This window comes from Labeo rohita, chromosome 9 (genome assembly GCF_022985175.1).
Source record: "Labeo rohita strain BAU-BD-2019 chromosome 9, IGBB_LRoh.1.0, whole genome shotgun sequence".
Classification (NCBI taxonomy): domain Eukaryota; kingdom Metazoa; phylum Chordata; class Actinopteri; order Cypriniformes; family Cyprinidae; genus Labeo; species Labeo rohita.
In genome coordinates this window covers 35,565,533-35,592,438 of record NC_066877.1, presented here as the reverse complement: position 1 = coordinate 35,592,438, position 26,906 = coordinate 35,565,533, and the positions used below count along the sequence as shown (strand labels likewise).

Below are 26,906 nucleotides of genomic sequence, written 5' to 3'. Positions count from 1 at the left end.
TCTGTGAGAGTCGCTGATCTAAAGCGTTCACATATTTTCCCTTCACTGGCACTAAAACGGGCATTTCTGTAAACTCGTCGTCAAGTTCATGCATGTCTGTTTTACAGCTATGAAAAACACATTTATATGGATCATTCAAACACAGAGCAACCAAACTCTACTGAGAATCATAGCAACCCACCCACCCGCAGTTACACACACACACACACACACTTAAACACACACACACACACACACACACACACACACACACACACACACGCCCTTCCCAGTCACTGCAGGCTGAATGGAAATAATTACAGCATCAGGAGGATCTTTAATTCACCCAAACGCTGCTTCTGGATGTTTTGCTTTGATTTATTTCAGGAGTGATGAAATGATTTCTTACAGCGCTGTGTTTTATTGTAAATTACACTTCAAACCAGCATCATTTTAGTATCATTATTCATTTATTTTTAATTGTTTTGTTTTCATTTTAATTTTAGCGAAACTTTTAGTAATTTTGTGTTTTGTCAGTTTTATTCATTTCTGTCTATATAGCTTTTATTTGCAAAAAAAGTGAATATATATATATATATATATATATATGTAATATTTATTTTAATTTAATTTAATTTAATTTAATTTAATTTAATTTAATTTTAAGTAACAAAATGTTTTAATTCTATTATATAATTTTTTTGTTTTATAATAATCATACTGAACAGCTACAAAAATATTTCATATTTTCAATAAAACTTTATTTTTATATTTTCGATTTTCATTTTATTTTAGTTAAAGTTTTTTGTCATTTTATTTGTCTGTTTTGTCAGTTTATTAGTTCTGGTCTATTTAGTTTTTATTAATTTTTAGGTTTTTTTAGTACATCAAGTTAATTAATTACAATTAGTACAATTTAGTTAACTAAATGAAAACGTGAATTGTTTCCCTGGCAATTAGCTGAAATAAAACAATTTATTTTCTTATTTAAAAAAAATAAATAATATTCATAACAAATTATAAACTATATATTTCAACAATAGTTAAAATATTATTGTTGTTATTATTATTATTATTATTATTATTATTGTTGTTGTTGTTGTTATTTAAAGAAATGAATAAAAATAAAAAAATACAGAATTTAATACAAAAATACAAAAATAAAATCATGCACAGTACACATACTATATATTTCAGCAATAGTAAAAATATTATATTTTTTAAAGACATTAATAAATATAAAAAAATACAGAAAAGACAAAAATAAAATTATGCACAGTACACATACTATTTCTTTCACCAATAGTAAATATTATTATCATTATTATTGTTATTATTATTATTATTAATATTATTGATAGCATTATTATTGTTGTTATTATTATTTATTATTATTATTATTATATAAAGAAATGAATACATATACAAATTACAGAAAATAAAAAATAAAATCATGGTACACATATTATATATTTCAGCAATAGTAAAAATATATTTTTTTAAAAGAAATTAATAAATATAAAAAAATTACAGAAAAGACAAAAATAAAATTATGCACAGTACACATACTATTTATTATAGTAAATATAGTTTTTTAAAGAAATTAATACATATAAAAATGACAGAAAATAAAAAATAACATCATAGTACACATACTATATATTTCAGCAATAGTAAAAAAATATATATTATTATTAATAATAATAATAATAATAATAATAATGATACTATTATTGTTATTAAGAAACAAAAATGTTTTTATGGTGTTAGTAATAATAACAGCCACAAAAATGTTTAATATTTAACATTTAAATGTTTACATTTGTAATTTTTATTTCAATTAAAGTTTTAGTTAACTTGTTGGTTTTAAACGTTTTTATTTATTTTTATTTTATGCTTAGTTGTTTTAGTGCATCAAGTTCATCACTAAATAAAAATGAGAAAAGCTGCGTTGGCAACTAGCTGAAATTAAAAAAAAAAAGTAAGAAGAAGAATATGTTTTTATTTATTATTTCATTTTATTGTTTTCTTTCAATTTAACTTAATATTTATTTAATTTCAAGTAACAAAAATGTATTTTTATGGTTTTACTATAATAACGCACTATAATAATGCTGCCAGACACAAAAATGTTTAATTATATTTTATGTTTTTATATTTAACATTTTAGTTTCATTTTAATTTTTGTTAAAGTTTGAGGAATTTTACTTTTTTCTTTATATTTATATATATATATATAATCTTTGTACTTTTATTTTAGGTAACAAAACTGTTTTTTTTTTCTATGATTATAGTTTTTTGTTTTATAATAATCATACCAAACAGCTACAAAAATGTGTAATATTTTGAATTAAATTTTAGTGCTAAATGAAATGTTTATGCTAGTGCTAAATGAAAATGAATTTTGAATGATTTTAGTTTTCATTATCTTTAATTACCGTGTCTTGAACGGCCACAGAAGACATTATTTTGACCGTCTGCAGGGCGTCTGGGAGCGACTCAAACACACGGATGATAATTATGCGGAGCGGCAGAAAGGTGCCTCGATAAAAGTTTCTTTGCAGGCTTTGAGAAGGCAGGGAAATTCCTGCGAGTGTTTCTGCGGCTCTGGCTGCTGTTTATAGCTCCGTTTCCACTCGCATTGAACCCAAACCACCAAATGCTCTGCGGCACCACTTTATACAGATTCTTCAACATGCTGGAGAATTCAGACAGCAAGTGAACTCAGTTCATTAAAATCCCCAATAAACAACTGAAAAACACACACAGATGTACAAACACAGTGACAGCATTCCTAACCGACATTATATCCTGTCTAAATTAGATGAAAGTGGAAAAAACACATCTGTTTCTTGAAAGAAGTCTTTTCTGCTCACCAAGGCTGCATTCATTTGATTAAAAATACAGTAAAAATTCTAATATTGTGAAATATTATTACAATTTCAAACCGCTGTTTTCTATGTGGATATGTGTTAAAATGTAATTTATTTCTGCGATCAAAGCTGAATTTTCAGCATCATTACTCCAGTCTTCAGTGTCACATGATCATTCAGAAATCATATAAATAAATATTATTAATATGTGTATTATATGTAAATATTATTAATGTTTACATTTTAATAATAATTTTAATTTGTAATATTATTTTACAATATTAGTGTTTTTCCAGTAGTCTTAACCTTGGTGAGCAGACTTCTTTCAAGACATATTACAAAAATAAACATACATAAATAAATAAATCATTTCCAGACCTTTTACCAGTAGTGTGCATCTATGGAAATAATGAAATAAATCTTAAAATAATATATTTAATCAAATAATATTAAAAAGTATGCATTATGCAATATGTATTATGGGTTAAAAAATCTATTAAACATTAACACACACACACACACACACACACACATAATATACATATAATATTAATATTAAAAGTATTAAAATAATACATTTAATAAAATTAAATATTTATATTAATCATATTTAAATAATACATCTACATATATATACTTTTTATTTACTTATATTATTTTTAATAATAAATAAATTGTTTTAATATTAATAAATTTCAATTACCTTCAAAATTATATGATAAAAATAATTATTAAAATATTAATATAATACATTTAATAAAATAATACATCTAAAAAATATATTACATATTAAATGTTAACACACACACACACACACACACATAATATACATATAATATTAATATTAAATGTATTCGAATAATAAATGTAATAAATTAAATATTTACATTGATCATTTAAATAATGCATCTATATATATATATATATGTATATACTCTTTATTTACTTATATTATTTTTAATAATAAATAAATTGTTTTAATATTAATACATTTCAATTACCTTCAAAATAATATGATAAAAATAAAAATAAAATTTTAAATATTAATATAATGCATTTATTAAAATAATACATCTAAAAATATATTACATATTAAATATATATATATATATGATCTTTATGTACTAATATTATTTTTTAATAATAATAATAATTAAATAATTTTTAATGTATTATTGTAATATTAATACTTTTCAGTTAACTTCAATATAAAATGATTAAAAAAATAATAGATTAAAATAATACATTTAATGAAATTACATTAAATTACACACACTGAGACATATATATATATATATATATATATAAAATATATATTACTTATTACTTCAAAATAAAACGATACAAATAAAATACAATCTTTATTTACTTTATTTTTAATAATAATAAATTATATTTTTTATTTAAATGTAACTTAATATTATTTACTATTATTTTGAATTAACTTATGCTACAAATAAAAATAAATTATTAAAATAATACATCTAAAAAGTGTATTACAGGTAAAAAAAAAAAAAATATATATATATATATATAAAATTACATTTTAAAATGTATTGTTTTAATATTAATACATTTTCAAATTAATAAAATGTTAAATATCCAAAAATATATATTTTTATTTATTTAATAAATAAATAATATGTTTTAATAAATTAAAAATGCATACAACAATAGTAATAATAGATAATAATTAATGAATGTATTTATTTATTAAATTAACAGGACTGCAGTCACGATCACTATGAACACAGCTATAAAATTCTCCTTTTCTGCACAGAAATAAATACCAGCATGCAGATGTAAAACCCCATGTGGGTGACACAATGAAGTATTGACTGAAGTAATGTTGTGTGTTGTTGTGTAAGGGTTAAGTGACGGGCTGAAGGCCGCTGTGCTCCTGTGTGAACCTGCCTGCAAAACACACCCAGATAATGATACGACAGACAAACGGACGCACGGATGGGAGCTGATTCATCGCTGCAGAAAAGCTGTATTTCTCTCAGATGTTCATCAGGAACTGCAGCTTCATTCACTTCATCTTCATCTTCATCATCATCATCATCATCATGGGGAAGCAGGTGAGACTCATCCTCATATCAGTGTGTCCTCATGGATTAAATATAGTGTGGGTTCATTAATGTTCAATTCTAAAGTTTTTGAATGCACACGTGGCATATAAAGCGTGCTGAAAGTGCAATGTCCTCCTGAATACGGATCTGTTGTCCCTCAGCAGAGTTGGGTTTAACATTTCATGTATTTTCTAGAATCAATATGCTTTTGACCCCAAACACGAGCAGATTTTTCTGCAGTGGTCTCTTGAATGCATTTTATTCACAGAGGTACTGTGGTTTTTTTGGAGGAATATGACTGTAATTGAACACAGAGCATGTTGAGCATTATAATAAAGTTACTGAGGAGGTCTGGATGAAATCAGCCTCTCTGATACTCAAAGACTTCAGATCAGATTAAATACATTAGAAACTATAAATCCAGCAGATGACCATTAAACTCAGAGGAATAATGTAATTATGTGCTTTTTACTTTATATAACAATTCACTGAAAGGCCTTGATACACATCACGTTATTCTAAACATATTATTAAATATACTAGTTAATGTACAACATAAAGTGATGTAGAAAATCTCCTTATAAGCTGTAAAATATATGTCATTGTTAGAGTAACTTATTTAAAAAAAATAAAAATTATAAAAAAAATTGTATACATTTTTTATTATTTTTTTACTTAAAAAGTATTTTTTTAAAAAGATCATAATTTTCATATAAATCTTTATAATCATGTAAATCAATATTTTTAGTATCAGTTTCAGCGAAAACGTACAGTATATATGTAACAATTGTTATGTAAATAATGCAGTGTATAACTATATCATTTTATTTACATAATTCTGTAATTCGTAAATGTAAATATATTTTCAAATACAAATAATTAAATGTATTTTTTATTTTTTTGAGTATCATTTACTGTGACTATGTAATGAAAATTTTTAATTAATTAGATAAAATTCAATTTTAATCATTTTAATAAATATTTTATTTTTGAATGTACTACATATTATACTATTTGCATGCTACATAAAAAGATCATGAAATTATATTGTACATTTTTAATCAATTTTGTATACAATTTTTAATTTAAAAAAATTAAAAATCATTATCTTCATATTGTACATTTGTAAACTGTAAAATTGTAAATTGTATTTTCAGTATCATTTACAGTAAAAACATAGTGTGTGTATTAACATTAATTATGTTATGTATATAATGCAATGTAGACCTGTATAATTTAATTTATATAATTCTGTAATTCATTATGTAAATGTAAATATATTTTCAAATGTAAATAATTAAATGTATTTTTTTAATATTTTATTTTTGACTATCATTTACTGTGACAATATCATTTTAATTTTTTAATTAATTAGATAAAATTCAGTTTTATAATTTTAATAAATATTTTATTTTTGAGTTTATTACACTACATATATTTACTATATGCATGCTACATATACATTAATTCACTTATTTATATAATAATGCAATGTATAAACATATTTTGTATATATAAAAATTGTAAAATTTCATTTTTGACTTACTATATTACTATATATGGTTACAGTAAACTCAAAAAATAAAATGTACATAAAAATACAATAATTAAATAATTTATATAAAAATGCAATGTTTAATTATATATTATATACATGTGTAAAATATTTTTTATTACTATTTGGTATTTATTTAAATTATATAATAATTTATAAAAAATAAATAAATGAAAAAATAATAAATGCATTACTAAACAAATATATTTTTGAGTTTCAATTACCCAGAGGTAGTGTTTTAAAAATTAAAATTAATTCAATAAAATTAAATTTTATAATTTTAATATATATTATTTTCGAGTTTAATAAACTATACATATTATACTATATGTAAGCTATATATATTAATTCAATTATTTATATTTATATATTTATATATGCAATGTATAAACATTTTGTATATATAAAAAATGGTAACATTTCGTTTTTGACTTTACTATATATGGTTACACTAAACGCAAAAAATAAAATGTACATAACAATAAAATTAATTCAATTATTTATATAATAATGCAATATATTTTATATATGTATAAATTGTTTTATATTATTATTTTAGCTGTTAAATTTGCATGTTAACATTTGGTATTTATTTAAATGATATAACACTTATATAATTCATATAAAAATAATAATAATAAATACATTATTAAACAAATATATTTTGGAGTTTCATTTACCCAGAGGTAGTGCTTTTTATTTGGTACATGAATATTTTAACAGAGGTCAGATTTAGGCGTACTTGTGCTCGTCTCTAATGGTTCTCTTTATGCTGATTGTGTATTGTATTGTGACGGGTGCGGCTCATGTGTGGGACGTCCCGTGTGTTACGGGTGATTTTGAAGGGTGCTTGTGTGATCCCTCTCTGTGTTAATGTGCTCATTTATTAATCCCATGCGGATTCACATCCTGTCCAATCACAGGAGGATCTGCATCTGAGTGACATGTAGAGCGACCAATCACGGTTCATTCTGAAACATACATACAGTGGTGTGGTGGGAGATGGGTGATGGGTCTGTTTCTTTATTATAAAAGCAGAAGAAAAGGTTTTTTTCGGGTCAGCGCTCTCAGAGCTCTTCACAGCTGAACGAGCTGCTGTTAATTCATATGACGTCTCCTGCTAATTATACAACAAAAGCCAAAGAGAAACAGAGCACATGAAGAATTCACATTCATTTATTCTTTTAGACTCTTTCAGAACTCTTACACAGAAAGCATTGCAATTAATATAATTAATATATTAATATACAATAGATAGATATATAGATAGATATACAACTCATTATGTAAAAAATGAGAAAATGAATAAAAAATATGAATGAAAATGAGTACTATTTACTGTAATTATGTATACATATATAATATTATATATAATATATATTATTTAATTATAATTACATAAAATTTAATTGTATAATTTATTTAAATATATATTTTATTTCTGAGTTTACTATTTTTTTCTTCAGTTTTTTATATAATAATGTAAGTATAAACATATTACATATTCTTCTTTTAGTTAATGTGTATATTATATAAATTATATTGTGTCAGTGTAAATGATAATTAATAATAATTATAATTAACGATAATTACATTTTATTTTTGTATATTTTGGTTTTTGAGTGTAATTTATAAAAATGTTAAATATATAAAAATAAAATTAATTAAATGAATTATTTATGTAAATTATAAACACACCGATTCCTTTAGAACATTGTATAATACATATTAATTTAATTATCTATGTAATAATGCAATGTATAAACATATGTTATATGTAAATGTTCATATATTTATTTTTTGAGTTTACTATATATAGTTACAATAAACTCAAAATAAAATGCAAATAAAAGTAAAATTAATTCAAATAAATATTTTTATATTATTTTTATTGTTAATTTTTTACATATATTAAGATTTGGTATTTATTTAAATTATATAATGCATATAATAAAAATATTTGATAATTATTAAATATACTTAAAATGATAATTAATAATTTATTTTTGTATATTTTTGGTTTTGAGTGTAATATTATGTGTAAAATTTATATTATATTTGTATGTGTATTATATTTCTAAAAATATAAAATATATAAGAATGCATAAAAATTATATAAATATATATATAATAAACGCATGATTAATCATTAATAAACACAGATTCCTTTAAAACACTTGCACAGAATGCACTGCAATTAATTGCCATAATATATATATATGTATAAATATTAATAAATATAAATATTCTATATGTAATTTTAAAATATGTAAATATGTACACAATGCATAAAATATATTAGACTGTATAAATGCTATAATTCAAATAATACATTTTTTGTAAGATATATATATATCTTCATGTGTGCAAATGTAACCTTAAAATATGCACCAAAAAAAGTACAGAAAGCATAAAATATTTTATATAAATATATTTGGAAATCTACATATGTGTGTGTGACACACACACACACACACACATATGTTTGTTTTTGTTTGTTTTTGTCTAACCCAACCCTAACCCTAAACCTAGCCCTCACAGAAAACATGTTTGCATCGTTACACTTTCAGATAAACATCATTTACTATTTTTAATCATTTTTTAACATTGTGGGGACCACAGGCCGGTCCCCACAATGTCAAAAATTTCAGGTTTTACTATCCTTGTGAGGACATTTGGTCCCCACAATGTAGCAAGAACAAGTACACACACACACACATATATATACACTGAAAATATGGAATCTGAGGGTGCAAAAAAATAAAGTTTTGATATATTTACGGTAGGAAATTTTCAAAATGTTTTCATGGAACATGATCTTTACTTAATTTCCTAATGATTTTTGGCATAAAAGAAAAATCGATAATTTTGACCCATACAATGCATTGCTGGCTATTGCTACAAATATACCCGTGCTACTTAAGACTGGTTTTGTGGTCCAGGGTCACATATGTAAATGCAACTTTAAAGTAATTGCACAAAAAGCCGTTCATAAGTACTGACAGTGTATTTTCATGCATATTAGTCTATTGTATGTTTAAGAGAGCATCATCTTACACATGCAATTCTGCCAAACTCAAGAAATCATCTGTGAGAGTTGCTCATGTGAATGATTTCAGAGCCCAGGCCATTGTGCGTGTTTGTTTTGGCTGCTCTGTTAATGCATTCAGCCACTAGTAAAAGTGAAGTTCTCTGTGAAGTGCTTCGGCCTCATCACACACGAGCCATTAGCAGTCCTTTGTTGTGAGAGACGAGAGGCGTGTCGAGGCCGCCAGCATGTCCCGTCTGTTCGAGGGGTTCCCTGCATGCAATAACGCATGATGATGCTGCTGCACCCCACCGTACGCTTCACGCTCGCACGAGCACACGGCAAACACACACGCAGCAGCGCTTCATTGTCCTTCGCATGCGTCTGTCTGAACATCACCTCTGTTTGGCTCCAGTAGCTGTTTACTCGTGGAAACTCAGCTGAGATTTGCCGTAAGTCGCTCTGAATGTCTTTACCACCGTGTTGTTTTGCTTTTTAATTGATGACCTACTTATTTAGTTTGTTATATTTGAGCAGCATATGTTGTCGGTTGCCAGTGTTCATGAAACTGTGGAATAGAGACTGTATGTAGTTCATTAAGTTATTGAAGTTTGCATTGCATTTGTAAAAAAGAAGTTATGATTTAATAACAGGGTTCATATGCTTTTGGAAAAGCAGGAAAGATTGTGATTTCCAGGGCCTGGAAAAGTTATGGAAAATAATCAAATACATAATAGAAAAAAATGAGCATCATTTATTGTAACAATATACAGTATGCTTTTTATTTAGGTCATTATTTTTCTAGCAATGCTCAACTTATGAGGTTTAAACTTAATAGAAGAAATTTAAAAGGAAAAGAAAACAAAAATTATTCAAGATTGTAAAATGAAAAGGTTACAGAAATTAATCAAATATAATATAGAATATAATATTAAAAATATTATTTAACATAAAAAAGTAAAATAAAAATTTAGTAAAAGTACCATTTACTATATATAAAAATCTTAAAAATCTTTAAAAAAAAATTTTTTAATTTAAAAATTTGTGGTCAGTAAATTTTATTTTTATTCTTTCTTCTTTTCTTTTTTTTTTAATAATTCACCAAGGATGTGTTAAATTGATTAAAAAAAAGTGATAGAAAAGACATTTATTTGTTAGAAAAGATTTTTATTTTGAAAAAAAAAATGTTAACCCACTGACTTAAAATTTGTAGTTTAGTCAACTAAAATATCCAAGTTGTCAGTTAAATTAACATTAAGGAACTTAAAATTTCGAGTTGACTAAACTTATTTTTTTACAGTGTTCTTTTTAACTTTTTATTCATCAAAGAATCCTGCAAAAAGAATCACAGGATCCAAAAAAATATTAAGCAGCAAAACTGTTTCTGACACTGATATAAATACTGAATAAAATCAGCATATTAGAATGATTTCTGAAGGATCATGTGACACTGAAGACTGGGGTAATGATGCTGAAAATTCAGCATTGCATTACAGGCAAAAAATATGTTTTAAAATAAAATAAATTATTTTAAACTGTTATAATATTTCACAATATTACCGTTTTTTCAGTATTTTTAATCAAGTGAATGCAGCCTTGATGTATCTTCATTTAAAAAAACATTAAATATCTTACTGATCCCAAACTTTTGAACGCCAGTGTACATATTCACACAATGACAATAAATAATTCAGTTTGTTGATTCTCCCTAATCATTGTTTTTAAAATTTTCTCTCTAAAAATTTGTTTTATGTTCATTAATGTTTGTTCATGTAACGCAGGGATTCTCAAATGTTTTTGTCGCCCAAACCCCAAAAATATTTACTTGAAATATCTGAGGAAGCTAATATTTCAGTTGTACTGCAGTTATTCTGAGTGGTTGATTACAGTTATTTACAGTTACTGATTACGATTATTATTCACACAATAGCAATAAATTATTCATCATTTATTGATTCTCTCTAATTTCTTTTTTTAATCTTTTAAATTTTCTTTTCTAAAAACGTCTACCACTTTTATACACTCAGAAAGTCAGTTTTGTGGACATTCACACACAGACTACACTGTAAAAAACTATTTGTTGAGTCAACTTAAAAAAAAATGTGTTACCCGGCTGCCTTAAAATTTTAAGTTCAGTCAGCTCAAAAAAGTTTAGTCAGCTTGAAATGTTAAGTTGTACTAAGTGACAACTTAGATATTTGAGTTCATTGAACTTAAAATTTTAAGGTAGCTGGGTTACAAGCCCATCTTTTAAGTTTAACAAACCAAATTTTTGGTTTAGTCAACTCAAATAGTTGTTGTCACTAAGTTTTCACTTAGTACAACTTAACATTTTAAGTTGACTAAACGTATTTGAGATGGTTGAACTTAAAATTTTAAGGCAGCAGGGTAACAAGTTATTTTAAGTTGACTCAACAAATTATGTTTTTTTGCTTTTTACAGTGTAGTCATTAGTCAGGTGCGACACTGTATTTGATCAATGAATTTACAAAAATCATTTCAGGTTTAAAAAGTGTTCATTTTTATTTGAATTATCACTCAGTAGGTTATTTAACCATGTATTATGTATTATTGAAAGGCTTTTGTCTGCACAAATTCTCATTATTTCTTTTTTGCACACAGTCTCAAACTTTTTGTCATCTAAACCTCTTTCACCTAATATATTTACTTTAAAGGGTCAATCAGCAGTTCTGTAAAAGACAAAATCTCCCTTTGCATTGAACTTTGAGCATCGTAACTTTGCAGATGTTATGCTCAAACAGCAACATTACACACTAACTAAAGTTTAAAAAGTGAAATCATAATCAATGACCCCTATAAGTACCCCTGAGATTTTAAAATAAATATTTTAATAATTATCACATTTGCGTGTTTATGGTTCTCTGTCATTGGTTAATGGTCATATGGTGTGCAGGTAAACATAAAATATTCCATCTTTTTTTAAATTAATTATTTTCATTTTACATTTTTATGATTTGATTACTTGCTAACCTTTTATTAAACTCACAAACCCCCAGTAGTTCCTTTACGAACCCCAGTTTGGAAAACCTTGATGAAATATAATGTTTACTGCATGTTGTTAATTACAATGAAAGTAATATTTTCTCACTCTTTGTATTTTTACATAATTATGGCTGAACTTATAAATTGCCTGAAAAACCACATCATGCGAGCATAAAAACTTGCATTTTTTTTCTTTGCAACATATAGGAGTTTTTGCGAAACTGACACTATCCACTGGGCATATTTTTAATGTGCAATTTTAATTTTCACTAGTGAAAATTAAAATTGCACATTAAAAATATGCCCAGTGGATAGTGTCAGTGTATATATATATATATAGTGAAAATTAAAATTGCACATTAAAAATATGCCCAGTGGATAGTGTCAGTTTCACAAAAACTCCTATATGTTGCAAAGAAAAAAAATGCAAGTTTTTATGCTCGCATGATGTGGTTTTTCAGGCAATTTTGCAAAAAAGGGATATTTTGCAAAACTGCAATGGAAAGAGGTTTGGCGTACATAATGGTCACATGATTATTCTTTATTGTTTAAATCAATGTGATAAATGAACTACACTGTAAAAAACAATTTGTTGAGTCAACTTAAAATAATTTGTAACCTGGCTGCCTTAAAATTTTAAGTTCAGTCAACTCAAAAAAAGTTTATTCAACTTGAAATGTTAAATTATACTAAGTGACAACTCATCTGTTAAGTTTAGCAAACACAAATATCTAAATATCTACAAATATCAAATTGTTTTTTATTTTTTACAGTGTAGGCCAAAAGCAATCTAAAAGTAATCTAAAAGTAGTATGACTATGTTACCTAAAATATGTAATGTAATGGATTACATTACTGACTACAATTTCTGTCATGTAATCTGGAATCAGTAACGGATTATAATTATATATATATGTATATATATATATATAGTGAAAATTAAAATTGCACATTAAAAATATGCCCAGTGGATAGTGTCAGTTTCGCAAAAACTCCTATATGTTGCAAAGAAAAAAAATGCAAGTTTTTATGCTCGCATGATGTGGTTTTTCAGGCAATTTTGCAAAAAAGGAATATTTTGCAAAACTGCAATGGAAAGAGGTTTGGCGTACATAATGGTCACATGATTATTCTTTAATGGACTATAACGTCTGAGAAACACCAAATCTGTGCAAAAAATAAAACGATCAAATTAAAAGATTCAGATTAAATTAAAAGCTTTTCATTAAAAGCCTATTAAATGTTAAAACTAATATTATATATTGAAATTCATTAGTCAAATGGTTTGGAAATGCCTCATTAATCTCACTGAGTCACACAAATGTGCACAGGCTTTATTTCTGTCACATGACTGATGGTGTTGATGCATTGCTTTAAATGGCTCTTTTTTTACATAGAGTTATACAAGCTCACTGCCTAAGCAAACATTTTCTGTTGATTTGAAACGGTCAGGTCAGTCCTTTGATGTATAATTCAAGCGTGCTAAATTAATAATGCTTAGCATTTGTTATTGGAGCAGTGAACTGCTGTAGCTTGTGAATGGCTGGCAGTGACAGAGATGAGTTTTGCATACAGTCATTCACTAACACTGCTGCTGCTGGCGAACGCTCAATACAACTCATGTCAATACAATATGATCCTCTCACTGGGCCGCTTCATCACCGCCAGCAAAATAACTCTTGTTTGCAAACAGCGGAGGATGTTGCATCAGCTTTTTAATAAGTATGACAGAAAATGAAAGGAGGGACACAAAATGTTTTTTGTTTTTTTTTGTACAAATGAACTTAAAAGTTTTACTCTCAGATTTAATGTGTTTTTCACGTGTCATATATGAAGAAAAGAGAATTTATATTTTAACTAAGCATGGAAAGTTTGACAAACACTTTCCTGAAAGGGTTTATAAAAGTTCTCTGGAGTTTGAAAACTTTTACGATAGTTGCAAATATGTTTAGGTGGTTGCTAAGGTGTTGCTAGGCAGTTGCCATGGTGGGGTTGCTAAGGTGCTGCTAAGCAGTAGCAAAAGTGTTCTGAATGTCTCCTAGAGTCTCCTAGAGTGAAGTGGTAGCTATGGTTCAAAGCTATTGCTAGGCATATTATGTAAATAAGCCTTGTGGAGTTTGAAAACTTGTCTTTCTAGGTAGTTGCTAAGGTATTTAGGTGGTTGCTAGGGAGTTGCTAAACAGTTACTAGTGTGTTCTGCAAGCCCTGTGGAGTTCGCATGTCATTTCTAGGCTACTGCTTAACTGGTAAGGTATTTTAAGTGGTTGCTAGGCAGTTGCTAGGGCTTTTGCTAAGGTATCACCAGGCAGTAGCAGTGGCTGGTTGCTAAGGTGTTGCTAAAAAGTGTTCCGGATAGTTGCTAAAGAAGTTACTAAGGTATTCCAAATAATAACTTGGCCAGTGCTAAATTATTATTAGTGGTTGCTAAGCAGTTGCTAGGGTGGTTGTTAAGGTGTTGCTAAACAGATACTAATGTATTCTAGATAGCTGCTAAGAAGTTGCTAATTGGTTCTAAATGGTTGCTCTGCCAGTGATTAGTTATTCTGAGTGGTTGCTAAGCAGTTGCTAGGGTGGATGCTAAGGTGTTACCAGACAGTTTCTAGGGTGGTTGCTAAGGTGTTGCTAAACAGTTACTAATGTGTTCTAGATAGTTGCTAAGTTGTTCTAAATGGTTGCTTGGCCAGTGCTTAGTTATTATGAGTGGTTGCTAAGCAGTTGCAAAGGTGCTGCCAGGCAATTGCTAGGGCGTTGCTATGGTGTTGCCAGGCAATTGCTAAGGTGCTAAGCCAGTTGCTAAGTTATTTTGAGTGGTTGCTAATGAGTTGCTAGGGCGGTGGCTAAGGTGTTGGCAGGTGATTGCTAGGGAAGTTGCTAAGGTGTTGCAGAGTTGTTCTAAATGGTCGCTTGGCCAGTGTTTAGTTATTTTGAGTGGTTGCTAAGCAGTTGCTAGGACGGCTGCTAAAGTGCTGCTAGGCAGTTGCTATGGCATAGATATTGTGTTGCCAGGCAATTGCTAGGGCAGTTACTAAGGTGCTTCTAAACAGTTGCTAAGTTCTAAATGATTGCTTGGCCAGTGCTTAGTTATTCTGAGTCATTGTTAAGATGTTGCTAGAGTGGTTGCTAAGGTGTTGCCAGGCAGTTGCTAAGGTGTTGTTAAGTTGTTCTAAATAGTTGCTTGGCCAGTGCTTAGTTATTTTGAGTAGATGCTAAGCAGTTGCTAGGGTGGTTGCTAAGGTTTTGTTGGACAGTTGCAAGTACAGTTGCTGAGGCATTTCTAAACAGTTACTAATGTGTTCTAGATAGTTGCTAAGAAGTTGCTAAGTTGTTCTAAATGGTTGCTTGACCATTGTTTATGTATTCTGAGTGGTTGCTAAGCAGTTGGTAGGGCGGTTGCTAAGATGTTTCTAAACAGTTGCTAAGTTGTTCTAAATAATTGCTTGGCCAGTGCTTAGTTATTCTAAGTCATTACTAAGAGGTTGCTAGGGCGGTTGCTAAGGTGTTGCCAAGTGGTTGCTAGGGCAGTTGCTAAGGTGTTGCTAAGATGTTGCTAAGTTGTTCTAAAATGTTGCTTGACTAGTGCTTAGTTATTATGAGTGGTTGCTACGCAGTTGCTAGGACTGTTGCTAAGATGTTACCAGGCAGTTGCTAGGGCAGTTGTAAAGGTGTTCTAAATAGTGTTGATAAGTGGTTGCTATGGTGTTTAGGGAGGTTGCTAAGCTGTTGCTAGGCTGATTCTATCAGTGTGTGAATTCTGTATATATAAGTCCTCAGTGTTATTTTAGTCTGATTAAGATACTATTATATTTTTGTCAATATTTTGTTTTAGCTTTTATTTTCAAACGAAAACGAAAAATGTTGCAGAACAGAGCATAGTATATTCAGTGGAGCTGGTGAATATCTAGTGTCTGAAAATAAACTCTGCATAACGCTGACCTCAGAAGCTCAGCAGATCCAGTGCTGGTAAACCCACGCCTGTGGGCGTCACTTCTGAGGCTGGGACTAGTTTACATGTAAGCTGCAGTAGACCAGTCTCTGGCGGAGCTCTATTATCAGTGTCAGTTTGAACGCTCTTGTCATTACTACTGTTCAAATCCAATCGCTTTGGCCCAAACTCCCCAGTGTCTCCAAGAGTGAAGAAGTCTCGGGTTTTACACGACTGCCAAGCTGTGTGGCAGATGCCCGCAGAACACCATGGCAACAACTGGCATGACAAGCATGCAAGAGTTTTAAAGGAACAGTTCACCCAAAATTAACTTACTCACTGTTATTTTCCTCTGTGAGAAATTTTACGTGAGTATATGATGATTAAAGTGTTATTTTTATTATATTTAATCTTTTATAGCAATATCTGAAAATGTTCATATTCAAATTCATTTATTATTATTATTTTTTATCAAATTATATATATATATATATATATTTTTTTTTTTGGCCTTATACTATTGAACCACTTTTATCTTATATTTAACTGGAATGTTTTTCCTTTTCTTTAAATCATAAAATGGAGCAGAATCTGCACCCAAAAATATTTAGGCCTAAACTGAAGATTTGCATATAAAATGTCCATCCATATTAATAACTTATTAATACTAATATTAATTACTAATAAACTTAAAGTGATGCTAGAAACATGTTAACAACTTGCTAATCATGCTAGAAACATGCTAGCAACATGCTAACAACTTGCTAATCATGCTAGAAACATGTTAACAACTTGCTAATCATGCTAGAAACATACTAGCAACATGCCAACAACTTGCTAATCATGCTAGAAACATGTTAACAACTTGCTAATCATGCTAGAAATATACTAGCAACATGCTAACAACTTGCTAATCATGCTAGAAACATGTTAACAACTTGCTAATCATGCTAGAAACATGCTAGCAACATGCTAACAACTTGCTAATCATGCTAGAAACATGTTAACAACTTGCTAATCATGCTAAAACATGCTAGCAACATGCTAACAACTTGCTAATCATGCTAGAAACATGTTAACAACTTGCTAATCATGCTAGAGACATACTAGCAACATGCCAACAACTTGCTAATCATGCTAGAAACATGCTAACAACTTGCTAATCATGCTAAAACATGCTAGCAACATGCTAACAACTTGCTAATCATGCTAGAAACATGTTAACAACTTGCTAATCATGCTAGAAACATACTAGCAACATGCCAACAACTTGCTAATCATGCTAGAAACATGCTAACAACTTGCTAATCATGCTAGAAACATGTTAACAACTTGCTAATCATGCTAGAAACATGCTAGCAACATGCTAACAACTTGCTAATCATGCTAGAAACATGTTAACAACTTGCTAATCATGCTAGAAACATACTAGCAACATGCCAACAACTTGCTAATCATGCTAGAAACATGCTAGCAACATTCTAATCATCCTAACAACTTGCTAATCATGCTAGAAACATGCTGTCAACTTGCTAATCATGATAGAAACATGTTAGCAACTTGCTAATCATGCTAGAAATATGCTAGCAACATGCTAACAGCTTGCTAACAACTTGCTAATCATGCTAGAAACATGTTAGCAACTTGCTAATCATGCTAGAAACATGCTAGCAACATGCTAACAACTTGCTAATCATGCTAGAAACATGTTAACAACTTGCTAATCATGCTAGAAACATGCTAACAACTTGCTAATCATGCTAGAAACATGTTAACAACTTGCTAATCATGCTAGAAACATGCTAGCAACATGCTAACAACTTGCTAATCATGCTAGAAACATGTTAACAACTTGCTAATCATGCTAGAAACATGCTAACAACATTCTAATCATCCTAACAACTTGCTAATCATGCTAGAAACATGCTGTCAATTTGCTAATCATGATAGAAACATGTTAACAACTTGCTAATCATGCTAGAAATATGCTAGCAACATGCTAACAGCTTGCTAACAACTTGCTAATCATGCTAGAAACATGCTAGCAACTAGCTAATCATGCTAGAAACATGCTAGCAACATGTTAGCAACTTGCTAATCATGCTAGAAACATGCTAGCAACATGTTAACAACTTGCTAACAACTTGCTAATCATGATAGAAACATGAAAAACCTTAAAACTTCTATCTTTTAAACTTTTTAACCTCCTGTTTAGCTTTCTCAAGTAAACTTCAAAGTTTGTCTTGACACTTTTTTTTATCTAATTTATGATTAATATGCATAACATTAAGTTTATTAGCTTATGTTAAAACTGTAAACCAAATGGATTTTATGTGAATCTTAAGACTGTGTAGTGGCTGAGCATTCTGGGTACAAATTGGTTAAAAAGGCCCCATTGCTCCTCACTCTTGAAGTTGACTGCTTACTTTGAGTCAGCTTTCACGGCCTGTTTTAAAGTGAATGCAGTCCGGCATGATTTCCATGCAAATGAGCGCTGGGAATGAGAGGCGTTATTTAGACGCAGCCCTCATGCTGTCAGCTCCTTCTAACCTTGCTTTAATGCTTTTGTCCTAATTAGCAAGTGTCTGTGACCGCAAACGCCTCCCTCCGGACGTCTTCCCACTTTGAGTGGCAGTTTCGCCTGACGACGGGGGGAAATTTACCTCTAATGTGCCCGGAGACAAAAGCTCAGGGCTAGAAGGAAGGCGTTTGGATTGGGATCTGGCTTTCTCATGATTTGCCAATAGCTCTGGAGGGAAAATATCACATTTAGCATCTGGTTGTTAAGGTGCTCAAGGAACAGGCGAGGCTCTCGTGCGTCTCAGAAATGGCCAAACGCTGGATCTCAGACTGGTGAGGAGGGATTGTTTGTTGCTTACTGTGTTTGAGTGGGTGATTGTTTGATATTCGGTCTGCTGAAGATGACTAATTGTCAAACTGTTTCATGGCTGTTTTCTTTCTACAGTGTTTGTCTCAATCATTCTCCTCAGGGTTTGTTTGAAATCTCTAAATCCAAAGTATTTAACCGATGCAATTAATTCAGCCTGAAATGGCTACCATGCAGTCAACTTTGTTTTGGAGACAATTTGTAGTCTTAGTGGTTCTATCATTTATTTATTTATTTGCAATCTTCATTTAAACTTTTTTGCACTTTGCAACATTTTGCACTTAATTTTAGTCTTGGAGGGGCTATTATTTATTTATTTATTTCCATGCAGTCTTCACTCTTCATTAATTTGCGGAAAATTTTAGTCTTATTGGTACTACCATTTTTATTTATTTATTTATTTAATTTCCATGCAGTTTTCATTAAAACTTTGTTGTGCACTTAATTTTAGTCTTGGAGGTGCTACTACCTGTACTTATTTTTTTTTTTCTATGCTATCTTTATTTAATTATTTATTTATTTACATGCAGTCTTCAGTCAAACTTTGTTTTGCAGAAAATTTTAGTCTTAGCGGTACTACCATTTATTTATTTATTTATTTATTTATTTATTTCCATGCAATCTTCATTTAAATTTTTTTTGCACTTAATTTTTGTCTTGGAGGGGCTACTACTTATTTATTTAATACAATTAAAACTTTTTATTGCAGACAATTTTATTCTTAGTGGTATTACCAGTTATGTATTTATTTATTTATTTCCATGCGATCTGCATTTAAACTTCATTTTTCAATTATTGTTACTCTACTATTTATTTATTTATGCTTTCCATATTTTTTATTACATTGCAGTCTTCATTCAAACTTTGATTTGCTGATAATTGTAGTGATGCTACCATTTATTTATTCATTTATTTATTGTTAGCTTGGTTCTGTTTAGCATCTTTTCTTTTTTATTACCATGCGGCCTTTATTTAAACTTTATTTTGCACATCATTTTAGTCTTAGAGGTGCAACTATTTATTTGTTTGTTTGTTTGTTGTCTTCATCATCGTTTTTGTTTATTATTTATTTAGCGTTATTTATTTATTTTATATTAGCATGCAGTCTTCATTCAAGCTTTCTTTTGATATTTTTAATGTTACTATTTAATTAGTTAATTAAATAGTCAGCTGGTTAGTTAGTGATAGCTGAAGTTTACAAAAAAGTTAACTTAAAAAAGTTAATTGTTTTTGTTGTTTTCTTTTTTAAACAGAATCAAAGACCTAAACCCGAATTTACCGCAAACCTAATGGCATTTTACTCCTGCTGCACAAACTCTAAAGTTTAAGTTTCCTTCAGGAAATAAACATTTAGTTGTGCAACTCCATTGCAACATGGCATTTTACAGGGAAATGTGGCTTAAGATAAACAACAAGAGTCATTAACTTCCTGAACTCGCCTTCAATTCACAAATTGCATATTTTCATGATCTCATCTTGGAATCAAAATCAGCTCCAGGTGGACTTTCAGTCCTCATACTAGAGTATTTATATGCACTAGTTAGTTAGTTAGTTGTGTTCACCGTTCCACTCAAGCTTTGGTTTTGATGCTCTGCTTTGGCTGAAGGTTTTCAGACAGAATTAGAGCGACAGAGCGAGGCCTGGAAAAAATGCACGGTCCAGGCACAGATCCACAGATCCTGAGCTTGAGCTCATATGTGGAACAATCATTATCACAATCCATATCAGACGGCTGGAGGTATTGATAGCATTCATGCTTACAAGAGCTGGTGAAACGACACATTTGAAAAACAAAATCTAACTCAAAAACAGTCTGGATGAAGGCTTTTTGCTGAACTCGTCTGACTGCAGAAATTCCAGCATTCTTTAGTTTTACCACAGACTTGGGAAAGAGTGGCAGTGATATTACAGCAGTCGACCAAAGTATTTCCACACTCGCACAAAACGGCGCTGACTGGAAACGCCGACGCTTTTATAAAGAGCAGAATAAACGTTTGTTTAGCAAAAGCGGTTGGGTGAAGTGAGCGTTTCCCTACAGTGCATAAAGCGGCGATCGGATTGCATGTCAAATCGTCAAATGCGGCGTGTTAAATCTATAAGCGGCTGTTTCTTCAACGCTGGGAACTTCTTGTCTTGTGAGCTTTTAGAAAATAATTTGACAGCTAATGTGTTCAAAACACAAATGCACGTCATCAAAGGAGTTCTGTCATTCGGTCAACCGAAAAAAACAATCATTTCTATCTCTCATTGTGCATTTTGTTCAATAACATTTTAGCATAACTGACATTTTAATCATTTAAATCTTCTATCTTTCACTGCAAATGATCACAACTTATTTTTAGCTTAATTTTTGAAATTTTTGAAATTTTTAGCTTAATTTTTGATTAAACTTAAATTTTAAGGCAACACGAACACTTAGTTTTAAGTTAAAACAACATATTATTAGTTATTCTAATGTCGAATTTTAAGTTTTTTGCACTTTTGCACTAGTTTGAAAAAACAGCGGCAAATAAATAAATACATATATAAATAAATAAATAGTAGCCCCTCCAAAACAAGTGCCAAACACTTAAAATTCAACATTAGAATAACTAATAGTATGTTGTTTCCACTTAAAACTAAGTGTTCATGTTCCCTTAAAATTTGAGTTTAATCAACTTGGATTTTTGAGTTATCAAAAAGTAAGCTAAAAATAAGTTGTGATCATTTGCAGTGAAAGATAAAGGATTTTAATGATTAAAATGTCAGTTCTACTAAAATGTTATCAAACAAAATGCACAATATGAGATAAATTGCATATTTTTACAGCATGTATTTCCAACAAAAAGTTGGAAATATGCATGGCACCTTGATGCTAAATATTGATTTAAATAATACAATATACAAATGCATGCTGTACAAATATGCAATTTATTAAAACTATGCAATGCAATTGAATTTAATGTAACAACATCAACAAAAAAAGTTGGAAATATACATGGCACCTTAATGCAGAATATTGATTTACATGCATCAAATACATGCTGTAAAAATATGCAATTTATCTCATATTGTGCATTTTGTTTGATGACATTTTAGTAGAACTTTAAGTTTTTTGCACTTTTGCACTAGTTTTGGAGGGGCTATTTATTTATTTATTTATTTATTTATTTATTTGTGACTGTTTCTTTAATGGTGGGAACTTCTTGTCTTGTGAGCTTTTAGAAAATAATTTGACAGCTAATGTGTTCAAAACACAAATGCACGTCATCAAAGGAGTTCTGTCATTCGACAACCAAAAAAACAATCATTTCTATCTCACATTGTGCAGTTTGTTTAATAACATTTTAGTAGAACTGACATTTTATTCATTAAAATCTTTTATCTTTCACTACAAATGATTGTTGCAATTCACAACTTGCAGTACTTTTAGCTTTTGTTTTTGAGATAACTCAAAAGTCCAAGTTGATTAAACTTAAATTTTAAGGCAACTTGAACACTTAGTTTTCAAGTTGTTTGTTGCATAAGTATTTTGTTTTACAGTGTGTGCATGCATTTAAAAAATATTTTCATACTTTGTGCATAATTTGGTAAATTAATTAGAAATAATGCACAAAAAAAAATAATCTTAATTTTCCTTTGTATTTATTTATTTATTTATTTTATTAGTATTAGTGCAAAACACCACATATGGTGAACAATATAAATTATTTAATGCAATAATTATTAAAATAATTGTTATATTTCAAAATAGTTTTCTTTTTTCTAGTTTTATATGCTATCAGATGCTTTTTTTTTAATTGGAGTTCGTTTTAAATAAATAGACTCATTTTTGTAATTATTTGTGAAATTTTCTAGCGATATATATATATATTTTTTTTTTTTTTGAGTGCACACTACTTCTACACCATTCTTTGCTGCATTTTTTACACCATTTCAGTGTATGTTTATTAGATTATTATAGTTTTAAAAATGTATATTTATATTTTATAGAATTTATATATTTATGATGGATTTTCACATCTTAAGACTGAAAGTCAGAGTCTGAAATAAAATCTAAAACTTATCTAGCGAGTCTAAAAGATGAAGGCATGATAAAAAATTTCCCAAACAGTTTTCATATGACAAAGAGTTAAAATATGTTAGTGTGAATAAAAATCAACTCCTGTGGCATACTGGAAAAGTGCCTGAAGTTAAAGAAACATGCAATTATATGTTGTGCAATGTGCTGAAAGTTTTAGCGTCACACGTTATAGATACATGAGTTTGGCCTGTTCGAGCTTTGAAGGAAATAATCTTTTATTGATTTTAATTAATATAATTTGCAAATGAATGCTGTAAAAATATGCAGTTTATCAAAACTATGCAATGCAACTGAATTAAATCAACAACAACAACAAAAAAAGTTTTAAATATGCATGGCACCTTAATGCAGAATATTGATTCTAATTAACAATACAATATGCAAATGCAATCTGTAAAATTAAGCAATTTATTAAACAATATGCAATGCATTTGAATTAAATGCAATTGAATTTAATGCAAAACCTATTTACACCAATCTAAACCAATTTTTGCTTCAGTGTATGTCTATTAGATTATCATAGTTTTAAAAATTTAAAAATTTATATTTTTTAATGGTGGATTTTCAAATATTAAGACTGAAAATCATCATCATCATTTGAGTCTGAAATAAAATCTAAAACTTACCTAGTGAATCTAAAGCATGAAGGCATGATAAAAAGTTTCCAAAACAGCTTTCATATAACAAAGAGTTAAAATATGTTAGTGTGAATAAAAAAAATCAACTCCTGTGACATACTGGAAAAGTGCCTGAAGTTGAAGAAACACCCAGTAATATGTTGTGCAATGTGCTGAAAGTTTCAGCGTCACACGTTATAGATACATGAGTTTGCCCTGTTCAGAGCTTTGAAGGAAATCATCTTTTGTTGATTTTAATTAATACAATTCGCTATAATACAACATGCTGTAAAAATGCAGTTTATTAAAATATGCAATGCAATTAAATTAAATCCAAAAAAAAGTTGAAAATATGCATGGCACCTTGATGCTAAATATTGATTTAAATAATACAATATACAAATGCATGCTGTAAAAATATGCAATTTATTAAAACTATGCAATGCAATTGAATAAAATGCAAAAAAAAAAAGTTGGAAATATGCATGACACCTTAATGCTGAGTATTAATTTAAGTAACAATACAGTATGCAAATAAATGCTGTAAAAATGCTGTAGTTTATTAAAACTATGCGATGCAATTGAATTAAATGCAAAAAAATAAATAAATAAAAATAGTTGGAAATATGCATGGCACCTTGATGTTATGCAATTACATGGTGTAAAAATATGCAGATTAGAAGCCATTCTAATCTGTAGCGCTCGTCACATAGTGATTCAGTCACTGTCTCACCATAAACTAATTAACTCTCGCTGGCATTGACTGGCAGCCATGGGATCAAATTAAACTGGATTTCTCAGCGCTGTCATCATGAGTTGTGCATATACTGTAGCATGAAGTAAATTTGCCTTTGTGGTCTTGTTACCCTCATGTCGTTCCAAACCTTTAAGCTGCTATTTTTCTCTGGAACACACAATAAAAGATTTTTCATGCTTTCGGCAAAGGTTTTCCATTTGTTAACATTAGATAAACACTTATAAATCAATGAAAAATACTTCTAAAAATACTTTTAAAATCTTAAAATAATTTATTAAAAAAAAAATTAGAAGATAATGTGCAGTAAACTGTTAAAAGGTTTCACACACTTCAAATCAGTGTGTTCATAATTAATATACATTAGAATAATATGGTAAGACACACTCATTTGCAATATCAAGCAGCAAAACAAGCTGTTTTGTACAGCTAAAAATAGCTGGACGCGGGGAAGCCAGACCCATGAAATTTACATATGCCTGCCGAACTTCGCGAATAATGGTAAACGTGAGCTTAACCGTGCCTTAACTAACCTTAACATATACCAACTAGATAAAAAAAAAAGTTTGTCAAGACAAACTGTAGGCTGGCTTGAGAAAGCCTATCCTGAAAGTTTAAAGCAATTGTAAAAGCTTGAATTTTGAAAATTTAGATAGATGTTGATAACATGTTCCTAGCATGATTAGCAAGTTACCAGCATGTTTTTAGCTTGATTAGCATGTTATTAGCATGTTTCCAACATGGTTATAATGATGTTACCATGACTAGCATATAGTTGCTAGCGTGTTACTAGGATTTTTTAACATGATTACCAAGTTGCTAGCATGAGTAACAAGTTACTAGCATGTTGCTAGCATGTTTCTAGCATGATTAACATGTTATGAGTGGCTGTTAGCATGATTAACAGGTTACTAGCATGATTTTAGCATAGTTATTGATTTGTAATTATTTAATGATTAGCATGTTACTAGCATTTTGTTAGTATGATTAGCAAGTTACTAACATGTTGACAGCATGTTTCTAACATGATCAGCAAGTTACTAGCCTAATGTTAGCATGATTAACAAGTTACTAGCATGTTGCTAGCACGATTAGCATGTTACTAGCATGTTGTTAGTATGAGTAACAAGTTATTAACATGTTGCTAGCATGATTAGCATGTTACTAGCATGTTGTCAGCATGTTTCTAACATGATCAGCAAGTTACTAGCCTGATGTTATTATGACTAACAAGTTACTAACATGGTGTTAGCATGATTAGCATGTTACTAGCATGTTGTTAGCATGAGTAACAAATTACTAGCATGGTGCTAGCATGATTAGCATGTTACTAGCATGTTGTTAGCATTAGTAACAAGTTACTAGCATGTTGCTAGCATGTTTCTAGCATGATTAACAAGTTATGAGTGGCTGTTAGCATGATTAACAGGTTACTAGCATGATTTTAGCATAATTATTGATTCATAATTATTTAATGATTAGCACGTTACTAACATGTTGTATTAGCAAGTTACTAGCATGTTGTCAGCATGTTTCTAACATGATCAGCAAGTTACTAGGCTGATGTTAGCATGGTTAACAAGTTACCAGCATGTTGTTAGCATGTTACAAGCATGATTTTGTTGCTAGGCTTGGCTAGAGGGATAGACGGATAGATAGATAGATAGATAGATAGATAGATAGATGCTAGCAACATGTTAATAATGCTAGAAACATGCTGATAACATGCTGATCATGTTAAAACATGCTAGTCATGTTAGCAACACATCATTAACATGCTAGCAACATGCTAGTAACTTGTTAATTGTGTTACCAACATGCTAGTAATTTGTTAATCATGCTAGAAACATGCTAGCAACTTGCTAATCATAATTGCAACATGTTAGAAACTTGCTAATCATGCTAGAAACATGCTGATAAAATGCTAATCATGTTAAAAGATAATAACAACATGCTAATCATGTTAGCAACACGTTATTAACATGCTATGCTAAACATGTTAGTAACTTGTTAGTAACTTGTTAATCGTGTTAGCAACATGCTAATAACATGCTAATCATGCTAGAAACATGCTAGCAACTTTCTAATCATAATAGCAACGTGCTAGAAACTTGCTAATCATGTTAGAAACATGTTAGCAACTTTGTAATCAT

At 29.3% G+C, this 26,906-nt stretch overlaps 1 protein-coding gene across 3 annotated transcripts in view; it reads left to right on the top strand.

The window, feature by feature from the left end:
• The first annotated feature begins 4,801 nt into the window (after positions 1-4,801).
• mid1 (midline 1) overlaps positions 4,802-26,906 on the top strand; it is an 85,584-nt gene continuing 63,479 nt past the window's right edge. Inside the window, exon 1 of one of the 3 annotated variants that reach the window (XM_051119786.1) lies at positions 4,802-4,933. The gene's annotated coding sequence lies outside the window, so the exon portion shown is untranslated. Of the gene's footprint in view, positions 4,934-9,876; positions 9,960-19,036; positions 19,286-26,906 lie in introns of those variants that run through there. The other 2 variants (XM_051119787.1, XM_051119785.1) reach the window with 2 other exon arrangements.